This window comes from Tinamus guttatus, unplaced genomic scaffold (assembly GCF_059628265.1).
Source record: "Tinamus guttatus ecotype Peru unplaced genomic scaffold, ASM5962826v1 Tinamus_guttatus_pri_ptg000031l, whole genome shotgun sequence".
Lineage (NCBI taxonomy): Eukaryota > Metazoa > Chordata > Aves > Tinamiformes > Tinamidae > Tinamus > Tinamus guttatus.
The window spans coordinates 58,072-81,474 of NW_028288565.1; the positions used below are offsets into that span (position 1 = coordinate 58,072).

The following is a 23,403-nucleotide window of genomic DNA, read 5'->3' on the forward strand; positions in this document are numbered from 1 at the left end:
AGCCCTGCTTTGATGACATGGCTGTTGCGGTGTGTGAATCTCTAAGCCCTTTATTCTCATAAACCTTCCGCCTAGTGTAGAGTCTGGAAAGTACATGTCAGACATGGGTAGCACCAGTGGCAAAAGTGCTGTGAATCCCCCCGTCTTTGTTTAAGAGACCAAGTAGAATCAGGAGTTGATAGGCCTGGAGTCTTCACTAGCTCTTGATGCTGTGCTTCAAGTTCTACCTCTCATCTACAAAGCAGACACGAGTGCCACCAAGGCAGTGTGCTTTTCTGGCAGCAGATGGCTCTTTGTGCGGCGTGGCTCCTTGGGAACGTGTTCCCTGGCAGTCCTTATCCAAGGGCCAGCACAGCCACCTTTCTCTTGGGTGTCACTGCCATACGTGTGAAGACAGTGGCTTTTACTGATCATATAGGAATTTACCAAGCTGTGAGGAGAGAAACATTTTTTCTCTGTACCTTTAGCCCGTACTTGCCTCATCCAAGGGAAACCAATTATTTTGGAGCCGCCATCAGAAAGAAAGTTTGGCCGAATGTCATTATGGAGCAAAGGCAGAAGATACCACTCACCCACCTGTAAATATGTGCTACCTTATCTACACTGCAAACTCTGGCAGAGAACTGATCATGAATAGGTTGTAGCAAAAACCATAGCTGTTCCCAATGGAATAGGCATCATTTAATGGCAGTGTGAAAACTACCACGACAATGATGACATCTTTTAGAAAAACAAGAGCTTTCTTTTTAGGTTTGGCCCTCTCAACCTCACTGCAATTGCATCAGCTTCTAAAAGCTTATACTGCTTCCTCCTTTGAGCTTGACAAGCTCACAGTGCATCGCCCTCATCTCATCAGCATTCACCGTTGCTCTATCCCACTTCATTTCACAAGAGTTAACCGAGTTAACCATGCCATGCCCTCTACAGCTGCCTTTTCAATAGAGAATTATCTATTCAGACACCAAAAAACAGATAGACGAAGACATCTCATACCTTTTCCATAAAATAGAAAGCCCAGTGCCAGTAATTACGACAAGCAAGCATATCACTGTTCTGGCAGGGAAAATATATATACATATATTTACAAGATAAATTCCCATTTTAAATCTATCCAGTCAGCCTTTTTTTCCAGTCAATAAAAGCTAATACTTCATGAGAGAGAATGGACAAAACTTTACACCAGGTGCCCACCATAACTTCTCCCATGATATGTTGGCTTTCTGTGGCTATTTAAAGAGATTCCTCAAAAACAATGCTTTCCCCACATCATTTTCCAGAGAGGGACTGCATTTCGATGCATCACATTATTTCATCCTTTTGGGTCATTTCTTTTTCGGGGGACAGGGAGAGAAGAGACCTATCTGTAAGGACAGCCACGTCAGTCTCCGCTGAAATATACATCTAGAGTCTCTAAAATATACATGTGTAGTCTACAGTTGCCCAGGGAGCTGCTGGAGAAAGATACCACTTGGATGAGGGCAATTCAGTCCAACCCTCCACATACCCAGAAAAGGCAGGGAGGAATCACTTCTTAAATGCAACTATCACTGCTGAGTCCAGAAGCTACATTAGACATCAAACACATCAGCAGTTCATCCAGTTCAACATGAAAATAACAGAAATACCTTGTGCACTGGCCTAACTTGGCACTATTCTCTCCAACTGCTTCAACACTCTTCCCTAGCTTACCTCAAGAAAATGTCATTTTGGGAGTGCACAAAGACAAGACAGACAGGAGCAGACTTCCACAACCCTTTGGTGAAAATTAAAATGGGAGAGAGGTTCTTCCCTCTTCTCTCCCTCTTTCTTTCATTATTGTTGTTATGGGGCTATCATCGTTTTTCATTGTCTTCTATGTCCTGTCTTATGGTTATGAGACCTCACGCCAGTGGCTTTTTACATCTGCAGTCTCCTTTCTGAAGAATGCCTTACTTTGCCAACCCCTAAAAATCCTGTTTTTCTCAACCCTGAGTACAATCCTGCCAAAATATTGTCAAAGCATTGAGTGGCCAACTCAGGAAAATTATTCTGAAATCACACTCGACAAAGCCAAGAACACTGAAGTTGCAATGAGACAGATGCACTGTAAGCTTGTGAAAATCTTTCCCTTCACTTACATCGCAGACAAACTTCACAGCACATGCCAAGAAAAGAAAGATTAGTTGCAGTATCTCAGCTTAGGGTTGGAGTCACTACTGTTGCTTTTTGTCTTTTCAAATATCACAAGGTTGAAGGTGGGAGCAGCTATTGGGAAATTTTACTTATTTCATCCCATCCATTTCCGGCTCAGAGGAGACATCACTCGCATTTGGGGCTCACAAAGAGAATAATACATGGGAAAAAATATGGTTTATCTTGTTAGATGAGCAAGGTGGGATATTGTATCTCGCACTTATTTTACTCTGTGCTATGTACTTTTCAAATAAATGCTCCTCCATGTTTAACTTCATTAGTCGTTCTTGCCTAAATTGGGTAGTAAGTTTTAAGGACTTCTTAACAGGCAGACACTTGCTTTGGACTACGTTCTGGTTTTCTCCTGAATTTTGCGCTTGTATCCACCTCAGTGGTACTTTCCCATCGTGGCAGCTGATACCTCTTTTACATAGACAATGACTAGAGAATAAGACTATGAGGGGTAATCTTGCCTCTGCGAAGGAGGGTATGAGCGGATCTATGCTAATCTATACTGAGAGAGAACTAAAAAAGGTGAGTGCTCTAAAAATGCTGATAAAGCCTTTGCTCTTCAAAGCATTAGGTATAAAAGACAAGAGGATCGTTTATTGTGCTTTGACCTGGCACAGTGACAGGACTAGAGGAAACGGCCACAAACCAAAGCATCAAACATTCCACAGGAACTTAAGGAAAATTTTCTTAACAGTGAGGGTGACAGAGCACTGGAACAGGCTGCCAAGAGAGGTTGTGGAGTCTCCTTCTCTGGAGATCTCCAAGGGCTGCCTGGACGCAGTCCTGTGCCACGTGCTCTAGTGACCCTTGTGTGTGCAGGGGGGTTGGACTAAATGATCCCTAGAGGTCCCTTCCAACCTTAAGGATTCTATGATTCTATGATCTCCTTGCAAACCAACAATCATTTGCTTTCTTTTATTGCATGTGCATCTTTCTGATAACGAGCAGCTTAGAATAAGAAACTGTAACCTGTGTACATTTAGTCATAATGTAGCAGTGATGACTTATACCCTAATGCTTGCTTCAAATGGGAGATGCGTTTTCTTAACATTCAACTTCCTTAAGTATGTCCTGCTGTAATGGCAATGTATGACTATTGCTTTTTTTCTCCTCTCAACCCTGGGCTTTTCACTTCTACTTCTTTTTTCATCTTGGTTCCTATTTTTTATGGAGGAGAAAGTAGAAGCCAAGTATTTCTCAGTGAACAAATAACAGGGAACTGCAGAGAAAGACTGGATGCCCCTTGTGGGATAGCTGAAGGATAGCCATGTGCCAGACAAACAGAAATCATCATCTAAGAAAGTGTTTTCATTCCAGAAACTTACATGCGTTGCGAGAGTCCAGCGGGATGTTCTCAGGCAGAACAGCAGCAACGGATGAACAGGGAGAAAGCCGTGGGAATTCCTGAAGAGCCAGATGCCCCAGTTGTGAGGGATTACAGCAAGCTTGTGCAATGTCTGTTCTCAGTGTTCTTTACAACAAAGTGGGGAACTCTCTCCCCTCGCTGCTATTTCCACTTGCACTATTTCCACTTGCCCGGTTGCTGTCTGTGGGTCCAACAGCCTCACTCCACGCACAGCTCCTGAACAGTGTTGGCAGTCAGTTGTGCTGTGATGTGATTGTTTAGCTCCTGAAGACTTAAAGAGCTTTTCCAGAAGGTCTCATGCTATTTTAAACTTGTGTTGTCTCCATTTTGTTTTCGGCATCTGCTGGATGGTGTCACTAAGCTAGCAAGGAACTTCAACATCTTTTACCTGGAAAAAATATATGCTCTCTTCAGCCAGTGCATTTACCAGCACTGGAACAATTATGACAAAACTAAACTCTTTATGGTCAATTTTATATATATTTTCTAATGGTTATATATAGTATTCTATCACTGTTACACATTCCGCATGCACTCTGGATATCATGCTTATTTCATATTAACTGCTTTAGTGCTTAGTTGTCATAAGACTTAGTCGTTTTCGTATGGAAGACATTTATCCATATTGCAAAACCATTGTCAAATTTGGCATCGTTATTTGCAGTATCAGCAGGAGAAAAAAAAGATTGGACTTGAAGACAATGGTTCCACCCGCACAACTCCTTCAAAGCAATTAACCTTGGAGGCTGTGGAAAGCTTTTCTTGCTCTTTTTTTTCTTTTTCTCTCTCTCTCTTTCTTTCTCTCCTTAGGGATTGGGGTATCATGAAAGGAGGGTGCTCTTCTCAGTCTCTTACTTCTTCTTTCTCCCCCTACAAGCAGGCAAACACGGGAATACTTAAGTCCTTCCTTTCTTCAACAGCTTTAAAATAATTACAAAACATAAGAAGAGTTGGAGATTTTTCTTCAGTTTCCCAATCATCTCTTCTGAACTTTGAAGTTCAAGTGTCTCCAATTTGATACAAAGGGAGGTTTCTGCCTGGGCAGGTTTTACAGTAATTATTCAGGTTCTCTGTCCTTTCCCTGTAAAAGAGGATTTAGGAGTTGTCAGCAGTCAGCAAATGTCTTCAGGAGGCACCCACCACCCAAGCCAGGCAATCCCAGTGTTGATTTGATTTAGGCATGTTGAAAATCGAGTCCTCAGATGCAAAGGGCCATGAGGCCACTCGTCCCTGAGCGCTTGTGTGTGAGAATAGATACAATTCTTGGTCCTTCTGCAGTTCACCTTGAAAAGAGGGAGCCTCTTTGCTTAGGCACTGGTACCTCAATCTCTTCTTTCACATCAGATTAAGAGTTAGAATGGATGCTCTGTTCTCACTCTGCAGGAGTGAGGATATTCTGGATTCAGGGAGGTCATGCCTGAAAAACGTTCCCTTCTCATCTCCTGTAATGCCACATACTAGCTTGAGAAAGGAAAATATTTATGTTATCCAGGACTTGTGGGCTTCTGGAACTTAATATTGGAATGCTCATATTAAACGTGCCTGGATTTCTTTGCTTTCTCCCTTTTCCTTCAGCTTTAAGTACAGTTCTCTCTTCTTCTGAGTGCTCTGGGCAAGTAGCAAAGGTAAATTAACTATTGTGCAGTCACAAAGTAACTTTCTCAGCTTTTAGTTGTGCTTTCTCAGGGAGGATCTCTTCCTAACTCTTGAAACAACTGTTGCACCAGGCTCTGTATCCTCTACTCTTCTGGACACATAGGGATGTCTCTGAAACTACAGAGAATATAGAAGCACTGTGATGCTTTTAGCACATGTTCTTGCTAAATATCACCAACAGTTGGATGTATTTACAGATTCTTTAACTTTGTGTGAAGAAATAAACTATCAGGTTCTTAAACTTCTATTTGTGCTTATTGATAATTTGTTTTTTTATTATCAGGAAATGAAAAAAAATAATTAGAAACCTCTACAGTGCTTCATAATGCGCTCTTCAGAACACTTCATTTCTACTTGATTAAAAATAATATTTTAATTGCATTCTCTTCTGTTAGCTGTGTACAGTTCAATCAAGAGTACTTCTAAACATATATATGATATATATGGATATATTTTATATCCATATATATATTTTATATACATCCATGTAGAAAACAGATTGATATGCTTATTTTATATGTATAGATATATATAAAGCATATACATATTTTATATTTTTTGAATATGTTTTAATAAAAAGTAAAACATCATTTGAGCTCGTCTGTTTTAATTGCAGAATAATCTGAGCATTAAAAATCTTTCTTCTTACTGGTATATTAAGTACCTCATGTGAAAGTTTACCCCCTTCTTGGTTTATCAGTTACATAACTAAGGCAAACAACAAAAATGCATAGTGAACAATACAGGAAGCTCTCACCTTGCCTTGGCAGCTTGATCTCCAGCTTAGCTGGCTGTTGCCATAGATTGACGAGACTGGTCTGTCTGGATCTTAGACAAAAAAAAAAAAAAAAAAAAAAAAAAAAAAAAAGGAGCCTATTACCGAGACTATATCTCAGTTGTTTTCTTGGACGTGTTACAGATGCAAGTTTTGTCCAGGCTTCACTTAAACATGGAAAATAAAACGTCCAAATTTCTGGACGTAAGTAGATGCCTGTAAGTTACAGGAACACAAGTCTTGTCTTGGTGTGAAAGCCCCGTCCCGGACATGCTTGCAACAGTGGGTACCAGGAAATTTTCCTTGCACCTCCAGGGAGAGGAGAGGGAAAAAATTACTGAAGTAAAAATGCATTGCTTATCCCTTGAAGATGATGTTGAAATCCTGACATCTTAAATGCACCTTTCACCAGGTAGTTGCCGTTGGCTCATTCTCTGGTAACAGGGAAACTTCTTACACTGAAAAAGAAGGGACGGGGTGGGAAAGCAGACCCAGAAACAATCTTCTGATAAAACTTTGGCTCTTCAAAGCTTTGGTCTTCCCTCATGTGATGCTACTGGGGAGTGACACTTCCTACAAGTTACCTTTTTTTTTTTTTCCTACCTCTGGGAACAGTAGCAGAGTTGGGTGTCTGACCTCAAAATCCCATAATCCTGCTAAAAACAGCGAGTAGAAACACAGCACTGCAGGAAGAACGCAGGGTAGTAGCTAAAACTAAACCCTAAGCTAAATGCTAAAACTGACCCTCTGAGTGCGTATTAACTGAAGAGGTCCTCTCAGTTCTCAGTAGGTGTAACCAGAAATGTCTTTTGGATTTGTAGGTTTTTTTCCCTCCTAAATCTTTAATTCTGGGCCAGTTTGTTAAAGGCCAGGGGTGGTGGGTCTGGGCCCTCCCGAACTCCCCTCCCAGCTGACAGACGTGGGGGAACTGCTGCAATCTCGGACTCGTGGGGACGGGACAGCGATGCTACCCCTAACCATTACACACACACACACACACACAATATATACATATATATATATATATCTGAGATTCACCTTCCTTTCACCTGCGGCTGGCCCGTGCTGAGGTTCCCTGGCCCCTCCGGCCTCTCCCTGTCCCGAGGCGATGCCGTCACCTGCGCCCAGGGCTCCTGGCATGGAGATGTGGAGATGGACACCTCTTCAATCCAGCAGTCAAAAAAAAAAAAAAAAACCCAACTGAGAATAAGATACACATATGCATTTTTTGAAAATGGAATCACATGAAAACCAATAAAGAACGTGTATCATGCTGCTGTTGTACATGGCATGGGACATAGCACCTAGAGATGGTGAATGTCCAACTGTGCAATCTCTGTATGCCAGTTTGAGCTGTCATGTCGTCTTTATCTCTTAAGGTATGTCCAAGCATTTGCGTACTATGCAGAATATCTGCATCTTCTCTCTGTAGCTTCTATATGCATTGTTTGAATATATTTTACTAAAAAGTAAAACATCATTTGTGTTTGCGTGTTTAAACTGTAGAATAATTAGAACATTAAAAATCTTTCTTGGCAGTCTTATAGGCTCCTACTGGTATATTACCGGTACATTAAACTGACAAACAATTTACGCCATTCTTGGTTTTTCACTTATATGACCAAGGCAAATAAGAAAAAAAAGGATAGTGAAGGAAACAGGCAGCTCTCACCTTGCCTTGGCTTGATCTCTAGCTTAGCTGGCTGCTGCCATAGATTGACAAGATTGGTCTATAGGGATCTTCGAGAATAGGATGGCTTTAAATAAATAAATAAATAAACCCTGTGCAAAAGGAGCGAAGCTGAGAAATTACAGGAATGATGCCTGAAAGTAGCTTCTGAGAAGCCTGAGAGAGCACACACAGAAAATGTCCATTTTTGTTCCCCTCCTTGTTCGCTTTTTCCCTGCCCTTGTGTTTCTCCTCTAGCTGGCTCTGCAGGTTACGTTTTTGGGATTTTGACTCTCGCACCAGGGCAAGCGAGTGTTGGCTCAGCTTCCCAGGCTGATCTGAGGTCAAGACTGCCCATTAAGAAAAGGGAAGAGTCCTGCATTACAGCAAATCTAGGCCTAATCTAGGAAATCTGGGGAAGCGGAGCGTTAACTCCAGCCTGCCGGCACCGCTGCAGGCCACGCTGGGCACTAAGTGCTGAGCTCAGCTCGCCCACGCACACAGAATTCCCCGAGGCCGGACGCCTCGGCTAGGCAGGGAAATTAAGGCCCCTCACCAAATACACTAGCAGGAGCTCTTCCCAAAGCATGCACCCATTTTACACCTTACCTTAACAGGAAAACAGAGATGACTTTGGCCAAGAGATTCTCCAAAATTCACACATCCCAGTCTTTGGCCCACTCTCAGGGGAGCCCCTGCCTCCCATGCCCACTGCAGCCCTGGAAGAACCACCTCCCCGTGGGCTGGGGCCTGACCCCCACCGAGCCGGGCCCGGCTCTCACCTGCTCTCTCCTGCTCTTTGCTTCACCGGCCCTGCTGAGCTGGCGGCGCTCCACCTGCACCACTGCTTTTGGCATCAGCAGAAGCAGCTCAGACTGGGACATGCGAAAATGAAAACGCCGCTAGCGAAGGACCCAGCTGCGTCCTGGCACTGAGCAGGCCACAACGGCGCATTCCTCCCGTTCCCAAAGCCGTCTGCCCTCATCCCTTCTGTAGGAAATCTCCCCGACGGATCCTCCCAGCAGAATTTACTGGTGGCTATAGGAGCTCTGTAAAGGAGAAACAAAGTGACTCAAGGCTCTAAGATTACTAACACCCTCAACCTGGCTATTTAAACGTTGCAGCTTGAGCCAGCTTTGCAAGAGGAACGATTGCTATTTTTTCTACTTTTTCTTTCAAAGTTAACATCTGGACCCACTAAAGGAAACACTTAAAGAACACTGAAGGATAGCCAAACTTAAAAGGTCTTCATTACCTTTTTCTTCATTAGAATTTCTGAGAGACGGGATTTAGTAATTCAAGGACAAGGACAGGGAACTTCTTCCACTAACTCCACAGGTTGAAAATATTATCTACTTGCTCCCCAGAGCAATGCTGCCCCCCAGCCCTCATTTTAGCAGGTCTCCTCCTTAATGTCACTGCCTGGACACTCATTCCAACAATTCCACTCACTTCAGCAAGAACATAACGCTACCTTACTACTGCAAGAAAGAACCATGAGAAAGCTTTTATTTTTATTTGGGCCACAGGAAGAACAGCAGTAAATGGCTTCTCTTTGACAACAGTGATAGCAAAGGGAAAAAAAAAATCCCAACTTCAGATATTTGCCTAGTACACACCAATAACTTTTAAGAAGAGTTATATATTTCTCCAAAGTTATTTTGCTACATTCATTTAAGTGGAGCCTGCTTTAGATGTTGCAAATATGAAACAAAGCCAAAAAAACCCCACTATCTCTAAAAGAATATGTTTGCTTCAAAATATTATTTATAGAGCCTATATTATTTATCTTCCCCCAACTTATCCAACTAGAAAGTTATTCTTTCCCAATAACTTCCCCCCATAAAATAATTATCTCTCAACATCTCCCAAGAAAATTTCCCCCAAAACATTTTCCTATTCCCAGCTCAAAAATTCCCTCAAAAAATATTCCTTCTAAAAAGAGGAATGTTTACCCCCAAATGTTTCCTTCTGATTTTTTCCCTCCAAATCTTTTTAGCTTCTGAAAAAGTCACCCATCCACCCTTATTTTTTTTCCTCTGCCAAAATCATTTCCATTCCAAAGAATTTTTCCCCTCCAAAAGTCTTACACCACCAAAGTGGTTACTGCTCTTTCCAGTTTGTACCAGGAAAAAACAGACCACGGAGCTGCTGCTCGGATCTGTGTCAGCCCCGCTCTCTGCTGGAGCAAACTTACTTTGGTGGCCACTTTTGTGGCCCCACGGCCGAGCTCACTCCGCTCCACTGGGGCTGCCCACAGGTCGGCCCTGAGCCCGCACTGAGCCCAGGGCAACGGCAACGGCAGAAACGCTCCCACCCGCTGCACACAGGACATCCTCTTCGGACACGCTTCCGTCCTCTGCATTTGGGGATCACAAATGAACATGAACACGTCCACGAAAGACACTTTACCAGCTAATACATTGCTCCGTTTCCAATGTCTGCTCAATCAACACCTCTACAAAGGCAGCAGCTCCCAGATCCCGACACCAGCAGCGACGGCATCGCGACGCCCCGGCCGCTTCTCTGCAGCGCGGCCCCCTCCGCGGAGCTGCCCTGCAAACCCACCCCAACGAGGGCTCGGGTTCCTGTCACCAGCCCCCAGCGCTCTGCAGCGGCAGGAGCCGCCCGGCCCAAGGACGCCGAGCGCCGGGGCCACGTCCTCCCCCGCCGCCGCCCCCCCTCTCGCTGCTCCCCGGCCTCCCCCCGCCCCGGCCCCGCGCGCAGCCCTCCCGGGACACCCCGCACACGGGCAGGCCGGCCCCGCGCCCCGGCCCCCCGGCCCCGCCGCCGCCTCCGCGCGGCGCTGCCCCCGCCGGCAGGACGCGGCCGCGGCCGCCCCACGGGCCGCGAGCGCCGCCCCCCCGCGCCCTTCCCGCGCGCTCCCGCCGCCGCCGCGCACCTGCCGCCCGCCGCGCATGCGCCGCGCGCCACAAGGGGCCGCCGACCGCACTGCGCACGCGCACGCGCCCCGCTCCTGCAGCGCCTCCGCCCCGACACGCGGGGGCAGCAGCGAGCGCGGCAGAGCGCACTGCGCATGCGCGCACCCCCCCCCCCCCACGTGGCGGCGCCGCTCCTGGGGCGCGGGGGACGGCGGGGGGAGGGGGCGGCCTCTGCCCAGCGGTGGCACCGACAGAGCGAGAGGAAACGGCCGCAAACTGAAACAGTCTCCGCTTGGAGACTCGGGAGCGTTTCGCTGAGCTGGGTCAAGCACTGGTGGTGCCAGATGCCCCGTCAGTGGAGACGCTCGGGCTGCAGTCCCAGCAGGGCAGAGGGCTGCTTTGCAAGGAGCAGCGCTGGGTGTTTTGACAGCTTTCTCTGCTCGTAGCAATGTGGTGGTGTGGGCCCGGGACTGGTTTTAGAAGGTTTTATTTCTCATTTCAATCAGAGCGGGGCAAGAAGTGTCCTATTCAATCCGTTTGTTAATTAGGAATAAAATTTCCCTTGTAAACTCAACTGCCTTGAGTATATATAATATATACAAGCATTTAATGAGTTCAGTTGTTCCTCCCAGTGAATGTGGTGCCCTGGCAGTGCACACGGAGGTTTGGGGTTCCCAAAGCTAGTGCAAAATAGATCTTTCTTGCACCTTCCACCGCCAGTACCTGAATAGGTGTTGTTGTTTCCAGAGCTGTCCCAGGGAAGCTTCCGCTGGGGCAGAGGAGGGGATTTCAGAGGCCGGCAGTGGGGAGCTGACTTGCCCACGGACTCCGCTGTAAGTTTTCAAAGATGCCTTGGTAAAACTTCCTAAAGCTGCTCGTCTTTCAGGATGAGGCATTTGTGGGTGGCTGCAAGAAGTCCAAATCCTCTTTGCCTCGCTTATCCTCAGGATCTCAGTGTAGTTTTGAATAATGCAAAGGGGCCTGGACGTGGTGCAGATCACAAAAATGACCTTGCTTGTGTTAGTCTGGGGGCAGCCTCTTCTTTAGACTCCTGTGAGATGTCCCACAGGTAACTGAGGGCAGCAGCCTGAGATAATTCACCTGAAATAGTTAAAAGAGAGACTACAGGATAAGCCAGGGAGTGGAAAACAATCTTTACACTGTCCCTCTTTGACTATATTTGAAGGAAAACCAGCATTGAAAAAAAAAAAAAAAGGCATGAAACCAATTAAACTAGCATGAAATCAGTGACTGTGTCCTGTGTTTGTTCTCATACCTGAGATTATGGCAAGAGAGTTGCTGCTGCGTTGTAGCCTTTGGTTCCTCGGTCTTTCTGATGGCATTCAAGTGAAATCTGGGTTTTTTTGCACAGATCCTTATGCACATCTTCTGCACCTACTTGGACTCCAGGCTGCCATGGAACATCCAATATCCCGATGGCAAAACCTTCACTGCCCAGCACTTCATCCAGACACCCCATGAACCAGGTACTGGCATTCTTGGGCTGCTGCTTTAGCTGCTGTTTGCCCCTTGCATCCCATGGGCACCCTTAAAATCCCTCTTTTCTTTTCTGACCTTCATTCCCAGACCTGACGGATGAGAAGCTCTTCTGCATCTACCAGAGCAGCATCAACCCACCGCACTACCAGGTCATCTACCACGGCCACGTCTACAATGTGCAGGAGGTAGGAGCATGTTAGGTGTGTTCTGCTGACAGGAAATGTTCAGCAGAACTGATTTGGGTTTGTTTTTTGTTCTATTTATTTATTTATTTATTGTAACTAGCCACATCTACATTTAGATGTAGGCTGGCTCAGTGCAAAAGCAGCTTCCTGTGCATTTTCTCATGACTTCTTCTAAGACCCTAATTTCTGTAAGCTCTGATGTGAGCTTTTATTCCCGAATGCCAGCAAGCCAGAGGGTTCCTTCTAGGAGTTTGTGGAGGGAACCATCTCGTCTCAATGCCAAGCTACCAGATTTTTCCTGCACGTTTTAATACTCTCTTGAGCTCTGGGTTGTGACTTGGTCGCCAATTTCAGAAAAATGCTGTAAGAACTCCCAAGTATTTGAGGATGGTACTCCATCAAAAAAAACTCCTCAAAAATCATTTTTTTCTGATGCTTGGCTAAGTGAGACGTAAATATTGAGGCAATCCCCCAGGCTGTTGTACCATTTTTTTGAGGTTTCTATTATAGTCTTTCCTCATCTCAGGTTATTAAACCTTTTCTATTATGGTGCACGCCCCCTGCATACGTACCTTGCCAAAAGATTTGAAGGAAAAGCTGTACAGCTGTGGCTAAGCTAAGGGCAGGATGTGCCCGTTGGTTTGCATAAGACATTCTCTCTAAGATAGTGGTGTGAGTGCTTGTCCCTGCAGTCGCTCCCAAAGTCTTCTCTCTTCCCATGCATTCAGGGCAGAAACAACCTGCTCCACGTGTTGCTCCTGTTCCTCTACATCATCAAGAGCAGGGAATCGGGCATGCTCGGGTAAGTGTCGCCCCATGGGTCCCCTCGCGCTGCCGGCGAGAGCTGAGCAGCAGCTTTGGGTGCTGAGGTGCCGTGAGGCTGCTCCGTGGGACAGCAGTGACGGGATTAAAATCCTGCTGGCGTTTTAAGTAAGGGCAGCCGTTCTGTAGGACTGTGTCAGTTGGGTGAGCGTGAGTACACGGGAAATGTTTTAGGTTTCTCTTTGGTCTTGTGCCAGCAGCAGATGAAGAAGTTTTTCTTGTAAGGAAGATGGGGTGTAAACAGGAGCTTTAACTTGCCGCTGGTTTGTGACTGCGGTGTTCTTTTTGCAGGCGCGTCAGTCTCGGTGCCTCAGGAGTCAACGTGCTGTGGATTTTTGGAGATTGACGAGCGGGACCACAGGTCGGCAGAGGAGTGATCCCTCTTCCCAGACAAGAAGAACCGAGCAGCATTGTTATCCTTTTTGCCTTGGAGCAAAAGCCATTGGAGAATTAGGGTTTAGGGCTAGGGTTAGGTTAGGGTTTAGGTTGCGGTTAAACATTTTGTTTGTTTGACTGATCTTTGGTTGTGATTTTGGGGTGTTCCCCACCATGCCAGCACAGTCTTAGTAGCAAATGCTGGAAGCAGGTGGATCTAATAGCAGGAGTTATGCTGAGCTTTGGTGGGCAGTTGCTCTTTGGCTGCTTTTGGTACTGAACGTGTCTGCACGGATCTGGGTCCTGGATCTGGGTTTTCTAGGCAGGGCGGTTTTCGGAGGCGCTTGGTCAGCCCGTTCCTGGGTGCTCTCTGCAAATCTGGTGGTGTTTGCCCCTTAGAGCAGGAAGGTAGAGTGCTGGTGGTTATGATACTGTGGGGATGGATGGGTGTTGCAGGTTGTTTTGTCTAACTTTGTGTGCAATGATTTTTTTTTCTTTTCTAGGTTGTAGATAGCATTTAGAATTGTTTAAACATTTAAAAATAAGGTAAGAAAGAGATTTTTTTTTAACCTCCGTCTGGGTTTTTCCCTCTGTCCCGGCTGCTCTGCGAGGTGTCGATCGTCTCCAGCGCCTGCAGGGAGCTCCGTCCTGGAGCTGGGGTTTTCTAAGCAGGGAGGTTTTGGAGGCGCTTGGTTACCCCGTTCCCAGGTGCCATCTGGGAATCCGGTGGCCTTTGTCCATTAGAGCAGGAAGGCAGAGTGTGTGCCGGGGGCTGTGAGTAGTAGTGGTGAGGCTGCAGAGGCAGCTGCTGCGAGGGATGTGCTGCTGATGCAGCCTGGCAGGTTGTTATCGTGCGTGTTCCTTTTTAATGTAGAGCGTGACTGACCTGTTGTTTGTTTTTGCAGGTGCAGTAGATGAGAGTCGAGATGGAAAGGAGGATCCTCAGCCCTATAGGCCTCAGCCTTCCAGCCCTAGCCCTTCAGGCCAAGCCCTTCGCCCTAGTCCGACAGGCATCAGCCCTTTAGCCCTTTAGGTCCATAGCCATAAGGTTTATAGTATCCCTATAGGATCCTCCTAAATCTATAGGGTAAGTTTAGATTTGCAAAATAGGTTGCGAGGATGGCACGGTTGTACATTCTTTTGAGAAATAAAGATGGTAAACATGGTTGTGTGGTGTCTCATTTCAAATAAAGATGGTTGTGTGGTGTCTCATTTCAAATAAAGATAGAGGTGGTGTTTTGTTGGCTTTATTGCAGTAGCTGCTGCCCTAAAGGGATAGGGCCAAAGGGCTAGAGCTCAGGGCCAAAGGGCTTGGTCTAAAGGGCCCAACGGCTGAAGGGCTCGGGTTAAAAAGCTAGGATTCAAGGGCTAGTCTTAAAGGGCTGGGATTCAAGGGTTTATGGCTGCAGGTCTAGGGCTAAAGAGGTTTGGGCTAAAGTGCTAGTGTTGAGGATTAAAGGGCAACAGTTAAAGGGCCAAGGGCTAAAGGGCTTAAAGGGGTAGAGCTGGATGGCTAGGGCTTCGGGTTAGAGGGCTAGTGATAGCAAGCTATAGGGCTAAAGGGCAAAGATTAAAGGGCTAGGACTAAAGGGCAGGGGCTAAAGGGAAAAGGCTAAATGCTCCAGGTATAAAAAGCTAGGGCTTAGCGCTAAACAGTTAGGACTAAATGCCTAAAAAGCTATAGGGTTAGACTTAAAAGGGTAGCATTCAATGCTAGCTTTAAATGGCTAGGATTAAAGGGCTAGCACTTGGGACTAAAGGGGTTTAGGGCTGAGGGGCTTAGGGCCAGTGCTAAAGGCCTAGGACTCAGGGCTAAAGGGCTAGGCTTAAAGGGCTAAGGGAGTTAGCGCTAAAGGCCTTAGGGCTAAAGTGCGAGGACTAAAGGACTTAGGACTAAAGAGCTTATGGTTATGGGGAAAAGGGCTTAGGGCTAAAGGCCTTAGGGGTAAAGGAGTAGTGGTTAGGAAGAAAGACTTAGTGGTAAAGGGCTATAGGGAATGGCTAAAGGGCTAAGGCTAACAAGATCTTAGGGCCAAAGGCCCAGGGCTAAAGGGCTTAGGGCACTAGATCTGTGATTAAAAGTCCAGGGCTAAAAGGCTGGTGGTAAAAAGCTCTAGTACTAGGGCTAAAGGGCTAGGGCTTAGGCCTAAAGGGCTAGGACAGGAATGAAGGGCAAAAAGGTGGGTATAGGAATATATAGATTAAAGGTTGTTATGGCCAAGGATGAAAACAATTATCTGCTTGCTTGGTGGATAAAGGATTTTCTGAGGCCAATAATTATGGGAATAGCTAGGAGGAAAGGTTAATAAGGATCACCTGGTGAAGGTAAAGAGATGTGGGGATATAGAGGTCACCTGTAGAAGATTAGGGAGTGCCCTTCTCTGGGATTGGTCACTGGGTTATTGGCACCCCAGGTAAGAAGGTTGTATAAATACCGAAACCCTGAAGTTAGAATGGGCTGCAGGGCTGTTCCTGCTCCTCTGTGATTTCCCCATGGGTTAGGATGGGAGAAGCAGTGGGAAAGGGCTAGGATGAAAGGGCTAGGGCTACAGCTTGGGGCTAAAGAGATAGGAAGAAAGAGAAATTTAGGCTAAAGGGATAAGGCTAAAGGCTCAGGATAAAGCCCTAGGGCTTTAGGGCCAAAGGGCCTTGGAATGACGAGCTTACTTGTACTTCCCCATGTTGAATGTCAATTTTCTAATCAGAATGAGGACACTGTGCATAGATGCACAGCACTCCTGTTTGGTGTTAGCTGGGGGTGATGGGAGCCAGTGTTGCTCCGTTTTCTTTTCTTTGCTGGGTGTGTGTGTCTTGTTTTGCTTGGATTTTACTATCACAGTATTCATAGACAGTCCCAATGTGTTCCTGCCATATGTCATGTGGCCTCAGCTACCTCCAGCAAACTCTCTTTTTTTTTTTTCTTCTCTTCCCTTTCTGGGTCGTCCCTTATGTTTTCTAAATAAAACAACTGGTGTTCTCAAGTTACACTCTCGTGTTTGTTCCTTCTTGTGGCTATCGGATACAAAAAATCCCTTTTGCTCCTCTGTGTTGAATGAGTGCAGAAAAAGAGCAAAGGGAAGATAGGTGCCCTGCAAACCTTGACTCACTTTAATCCTGCCAGATCAGTAACCACAGCCATAACCCTAGTGAGTAACTGATGGAGTGATGAGAGCAGTGGGAACATTTCTGGAGCATTTCTAAAAAGGCCCAAGGGTAATTCAATGGCATCCTCCTGCCTCTTGAGTCCTGTGTTAGGGAGAGCACGGCTAAAGGGCATGTGCTTTCTTGTGTTTCAATCCTCCTCTCTTTCCCCTGCACACACTGAGGCATGAGGGTGGCTTTAAGGCAGACGCACTCCCTGTTTTCCTTCCAGCACGTTTTATAGCTAGGGCAGCTTCTCTCTAGCTGGAAGCTAGATAGGTTTCATACAGAATTGTTTTAAGTCAATGAAATATGGAAGCACTGAAGCTAAAGGTTAAGCTACCCTTAGACAAGTCCCTTAGACATGGTCGGGGTAACTTTCAGTCCTGCAGTGGGGAGCTGGACTGGCCTTTTGAAACAAAACACAGCAGAGAGCTGTTGTTGTGGAATTGACAGAGGTGCCTTTGGTGGCAAAGCACTTGCTATGGCCGGGAGCAGCCTCCATCCTACTGGAGAGGCCGTTGCTCAGGGATGGCACGTCGCAAAGGCACCACACCGATGGCTCTATGTTTGTGACATCCAAGGCTCAAAGGGCTGCTTGGCCCCGGCAGCTGGTTGCCAGCGGCTCTGGCGGAATGTTTGCTCTGGAACCTGCAGTCTCCCTGGACAGCGCTTGTGCTTCGACACCGTTTCCTCCCTAAGCTGGAGCATCCCTACTTTGCCCTGCCTTCTTTAAAGGACAACTGCTCCTTTTTCCTACCATCTCAAGTCAGCAAGAGCCTTCCAAGGGACAGGCAGCCTGGCTAAAGCAAGGGCTGAGCAAACGGAGCGCAGCGGCCGAGGTGCAGCAGGTGCCAGCATGCGTGCCTGCCCTGGAGAGCAGGAGCAGGAGCCGGGCGAGAGCTCCTCTGCTCCTCCGCTGACAGCCAGCCAGGCAGCCAGCGGCACCTCCACGCAAGAGCTGCAGCCAGCACCCGTGCCTGCACCTCTCTGTGCTGCCCGTGAGGGGCAGCAGCCCAGCTGCAGCTCCACCACAAGGGCTGACCACTGCCTCCAGGTGCCAGCTCCACAAGAGCCCTGGCATCTGGCGCCCACAGCTTTGCCAGGAGCACCGGGCTCTGCCAAGCACACACATGGCACATTGCCTCCCGAGATGCATCCGATCCCACAGGCAATGACCCCATGAATATTGTCTTCAACCGCATTGAGGATTTGGAAGAAATTTCTGAAGAAGAATTAGAAGAGCCCTGGGATCTGACACCCCCATCTCTTTCAGAATCACCGGGCTCTCCCAAACATACAGATGGCACATCGGCTCACCAGACCGACCCCTTTCCAACAGGCGACAAGCCACTAAACATCCCTTCCTGCAAAGAGGATTTGCAAGACATCTCCAAGGAAGAATTCAAAGATCCCTTGGAAAAGGAGGAGCTTGTCCAAATCTGCATTACAGATTTGATGCTTTCAACCTCCACCAAGAAGAGACCAAGGCTGTTACCCCACAACAGGAAGATGTATATTGAGGTGCGTCGTGACAAAGAAAGGGCCGCAGAGGTGAAAAACAGCACTCCACTCCCACCAGAGCACTGCTGTCGTGTTGAGGCTGCAGCACACCCAGTACTGCTGCTCAGCCACACAATGTGCTATGGACTGTGGCCAGCAAAGACACCGACCACCCTCAGCCTGAGCTGGGAGCAGCAGCAGGCAGCAGCCACAAGCACAATCCAAGAGGGAATCGCAAGAGGAGCCTCGCTTCCCCCTCCTCCCCTCCCACACCTACGGAGCAGTCTCCAGAGGAAAGGTGTCCTGAACAGCTCCCGCCGAAGAAGCGCTATCGCTCCTGCTGCCAGGAGGGAAGCAAGGGTTTCCCTCTGCTACGGCGAGCTGCCGCTCTCTTGCAACGTGCCAGCCTCTGAGCATCTGCACCCAGCCTGCCCTTCCCAGCACTGCCGCCTCAACCACCTCCAGAAACTCTCATTTTTTTTTATTTTTCCCCTTCCTTTCTAGGTAGTCCCTTTCATTTTCCAAATAAAATGACTGGTGTTGTTATCAACTTACCCTCTCGTGTGTGTTCCTTTGTCTGTCGACTATCGGCTATGTAAAAACTGCTCCTAAGCAAGCTCTTGGGGGAGGAGGAGGAGGGTACAGGGACATTCTGCCACACCTAGAAGAATGGCATTCCAGTCAAATAATTAAGCCTTTCTTTAAATTAGGCTCAAATGACTCTGAGGATTAGAGTGAATGATATGAGAGCATGAATGAGAAGAGAATGACATGAAAAGCATTACACAAAATACTAGTTACAAGTGGAGCAGCTAGATTTAATGGAGCTTCATTCATCGCTACTCCATCTCCAACTCTGGTAAGGAGTTTGCTCTTCGTCAAAGGGGTAGAATTGTAATATCAAAATTGTTTTCTAAGTGCCAGGATTAAATTAATTAAAATTACATTAGTTTTAAAAACAAAGGTTAGAATTTTCAAATAAAAGCCTTGTTAGATGAGAAGAACACTGTGCAATGATGCTTGCATATAGGTGGGATTCCTCAAGCTGATGTCAGAAGAGGATCCGTCAATTCCAGTCCCAAAAAAAAGCTCGTAGAGCTGCCATGAGTCAAGGCACTGGGAATACCATCCAAACGAGAGCTCTAAAATGGTGAAAGGACCTAAATGAGAGGCCTCTCCATTCTGCAGCCTTGCAGCTTTCTTGCAGGAAGCCAAGCTTGCGCAGGTCGGGTCGCCTCTTCCTCGTCCCCCTGCCACCACCCACTTCTCTGCTGAGAGCAGGAAAGCTGCCTCCAGCGCAGCACGGAGACGGCACCAAGAGAGGCACCGTTCTGCCCTCCCGCACCTAAATCTCTCACTCCCATGGGCAGCACAAGGACAGCGTGCTCTCTATCTGCTTTCCTTTGCTCTGCACTGCTTTGGATAAAGGCTTTGCAGACAGGCAGACTCCCGACTGTTAACCATGTCCATGACCAGCAGGAGATGGGAAAGGGCGATGAAATGCTATCCATTCTGGCTAGGCAAGAAAGTGGCTCCAAATGCTCACTATCAAGTAGGTGACTCTCAGGTGCCTCTGAAATCCAGGAGCATTAGGCACTTGATTGTGGGGAGCCAGAGGAGCAGGACTGACACTGAGGCTCCCTCTAGACCCAGGATCCAGGGTATTTCAACAACCTTCCCAGGTGACCTTTATATCCTCACAGCTCTTTCTCTCTCATCCTATATGTTCCCATATTGGTTGGCCTCAGAAAATCCTTTATCCATCAAGTAATTAGGCCACTGTTTTCATCCCTGGCTACACCTACCTTTCTTCCTACATATTCCTATACTTGCTGGACCATATGGATCTGCCCACGGAACTTCCTCAGACTGCCAAGAGAAGCTGCAGAGGCTCTCAGTTCAGGAGTGCTACACGACAAGCAACTGCCCTTACCCTCTTTCTTTACAATTTCCTATCTCACAACACAAAGTAAACCCTAGAAGTGTTCCATGTCCTCAGCAGTGCTCCACCTCCCTGAGGAAGGAAGGAGAATATCCCACAGGAATGAGAGCAGCTCCGTAGTTGTCACGTTCCCCTCATGTTTGTTCTTCCTCCTCACTCCTCAGCCCCAGTGACTGGTGCTATTTCCTGCATTTACAGAGCTCAATGGGACTTCAGCACCAGCCTCTCCAGTATTTTTCTTCACGCAGCATCACTGCCATAGCAGTGTTTCTTGCAAGAGAAAGTCTTTCCACATGCAGAGTGGAACTAAGTGCCCCCCACACACACTACAGAAGTCTACAGAAAAGTCCCTCCCAATTCTTGCAAACCCAAGCTGCCCCACATCCAGAGGGACTGCTGGTGAAAGAGGCAAGCACAATGCAGAAGAAACACTGAGAGTGCTTGACCCCACTGAAGGCAAACGAAAGGCTCAAAGGGCTTTTACACCCGCTTGGACTAAGAAAAGCAAGTAGATTGAGGCTTGTCAAGGAAGGGCCTTCGTGGCCAAAATACAGCCTTCCTGTGGTAGCCAGGCACAGGCATTGCCCTCACCGCTTCTTTGGCTTCTCTTTTGTTTCTTCTCTCTCAGACATCTCACCTACCTTTCTTCTCAGAGTGTCTAGGCACCCCACACACACTGTACACACCAACAGATACAGAAACCAAGAGTTTTTTTCTAGTTGAGGGACATCTGCATCCTATTCCAATGCAATGGAAACAGGTTGCTTTGATGGAGATGCTCCTCTGTCTTTACTGCTCCTTTCACTTTACTCTTTTGACTTTACTCGATAATTTAGAAAGGTTTAGACTGATAAATAAATAATTCCAAGGGAGAATGTTCTCTTTAGCCCCACTTCATGTTAACAGCCCCTAAGGCCAGGAGTTCCTCCCTTAGCCCAGGTTCTCTAACAGTCCTCCCAGGTTCCCCAGTGACCTCCCAATTTTTTGTTGCCACAGACTGGGCGTTCCAGTGAGCAGCACCAAGGCCCTTCAGCTGGAAAGCTCTCTAACCCATCTCTCGAGCAAGCAGGAAACACTTCAATGGAAAAGGACAGAGGAGAACATACTGTTTGTTTGAAGATTGCTTCTATTTAACATTGCTCTGCGCCCCTCCTGCCATCTTCTTCTTTCTTCCCTTTCCTTCCTTTTTATATCTTTGGCCACTGAAGCCCAGGAGATCTTTTTCTCCTCCTTCAGGCAGTGGGCGCACATTTCCTGCAGGCCACAGAAAGGCAATATCACAGAATATGAGTCTCAGATTTTATCTTTTTTTTTTTTTTTTCCTTTTCAGAGGGGTAGCTTGTGTTCTTCTGTGCCTTCTCTTTGTGCCTTTCTGTCAGCAGTGTTTTGCTCACAAGGCACAGTGCAGGGCCCCGTTCTGCATTGAATAGAGATCTAAATGATCACTGATCTACAAGGAAACTGTATATTTTCTATCACATAAAGGTTCACGATTAATATTGCTGGGAGAAATATTGCCCAAAGAAAATGCTCTGAAGTTGTTCCTGAGAATATCTGTAGGAAGAATACCCCGTGAAAATTTGGAACAAGTGGCATCTTGAAAATCAGAGTCTGAAGAAGGTACTGCTTATTGCAGTGGCCTCAAAGCAAGTGCTCACTCCTCAGCAGCCAGTCAAGTGTGTGCACAGAGCTGTCTCCAGGCTGACACAAACATCCTACCCATCCATTCAACCGATCTACCTGTCCTGTGGTTGGACGTCCTTCACAACGAGGCGCTGCTGCCTGGCCTTGGGTTGCAGGGCTTGTGTGCCCTCAGGAATTGCTGGGACAGCGTGGCAATCTGAAAACATATGAGGAGAGGAGGACATGAGCGTGTGGGATGAGTTTCTTCTCCTTGTGCTCCCGGACAGCACACCTGCTTCTGCAACAGGAGGTGCTTCCGCACCACTGTTATCCTGAGCATGAAACACTGTACGGAAACACAGGGCTCCTCATAACCATTTTTCCAAGACTCTCACCTGGGAAAAAACACTACTGTTTTGGCTGCCTCACTTGCTCCCTCTTGGATGGTGGGCAGCACATGAACTTGTGCCCACTTTTGAGCACGAAGTCTCCTCAGGGTAATGACGCACTTTGCTGGACTCCCTGAAAGGATGGATCAGGAGAAATGGCCCATTGGGTAGCTGAAGACAGTCATACAATGCTTCCCCCTCTGCCAAGGCCCTCAGCTCCTGTCCCCTCGGGACCTAAGTGGCAGTGCTTCCTTCATCTGGCAGCTTACTACCTTGGGCAGGTGAAGCATAGGCGAGGGTGTATTTACAGCCTGCTCTTTCTGGTAACCTCTCAAGCTCGCACCTGGAAAGAGGAAGCATATAACGATGCATCAGATAGGACAGTCTCTGGGAAAGAGGATCTGCAGCACTCGCCTGCTGCTCTGCACTTGCCTGCCTGGCACCAGGAAAAGCCAGGTCATGGTGACAGGAAGGCAATAGCCTTCCAGAGCGTAGGGAGACTTTGTGTCCCAGGGAAACTTCATGACAGTTTCATTAGATGCTGCTAGATGTTTGCCATGCAGCAAGAAAGCAGAGGGCATGGTGGCAGCACGTAACAGCATTTCCGAGTCAAGAAGGGCTTTACACCCCAGTCACACATCTCCCATCCACAAGGATCAGAGCACAGCAGCAGCCCTCTTGCCTTCTCCAAGGCTCTCACCTCCTGGGACACTTGCTCTTCTCTCTCCCTTCTGCTGTCACCATGAGCCCACTACGTCTCTGGAAGAATGGCTCTGATGGGAAAAGAGGGTCTTCCCAGAAAGATTCCCTGAAAGGGCATAGGAGAGAGAACATCAGCCATACTCTACCATTTCTGTCCTGGCTTGAATACTCTGCAAAGAGGACTAAAAAATCTTGTCAGGTGTTATATTCCCTTTGCTGGAACTGTCCTTACCAGCCGCTACTTCCACCTTCCTTTGGGTGCTGGGAATAACAGGAGCACGGGCCACTGCTGCTACTGCTGCTGGAGGTCTTGGGAAGAGCTTGTATTTGGACCTGGAAGCCAGAAGAGAAAAAGCAGCCTAAGAGGAGAGACTCACTGTTTCCAGGTACGTGCTCATCCTGCAGCAAGAAAGCACAGGGCATGGTGGGAGGGGGTAACCACCCTTCTTAATTCAGAAGGACAATGTGTGCAGGAAACACATCCCCGTGCCACAAGTACCAGCGCACAGTATTAGGTCAAGGGCCCTCTCCCAGGTTCTCACCTCACGGGAGCCTTGCTCTTCCCTTCTCTTTCAGCTGGTGCTGTGACCCCACTCAGACTCCCTGAACAGTGGCTCTGCTGGGGAAGCAGGCTCTACCCAAGAGAGCTTCCTGAAAGTGGGGATAAGAGAGAGCTGAACACCTGTGCT

General features: G+C 47.4%; 1 pseudogene; it reads right to left on the reverse strand.

The window, feature by feature from the left end:
- Positions 1–359: 359 nt before the first annotated feature.
- The window catches only part of LOC148596071 (polycystin family receptor for egg jelly-like), a 365,012-nt pseudogene continuing 341,968 nt past the window's right edge, over positions 360–23,403 (reverse strand).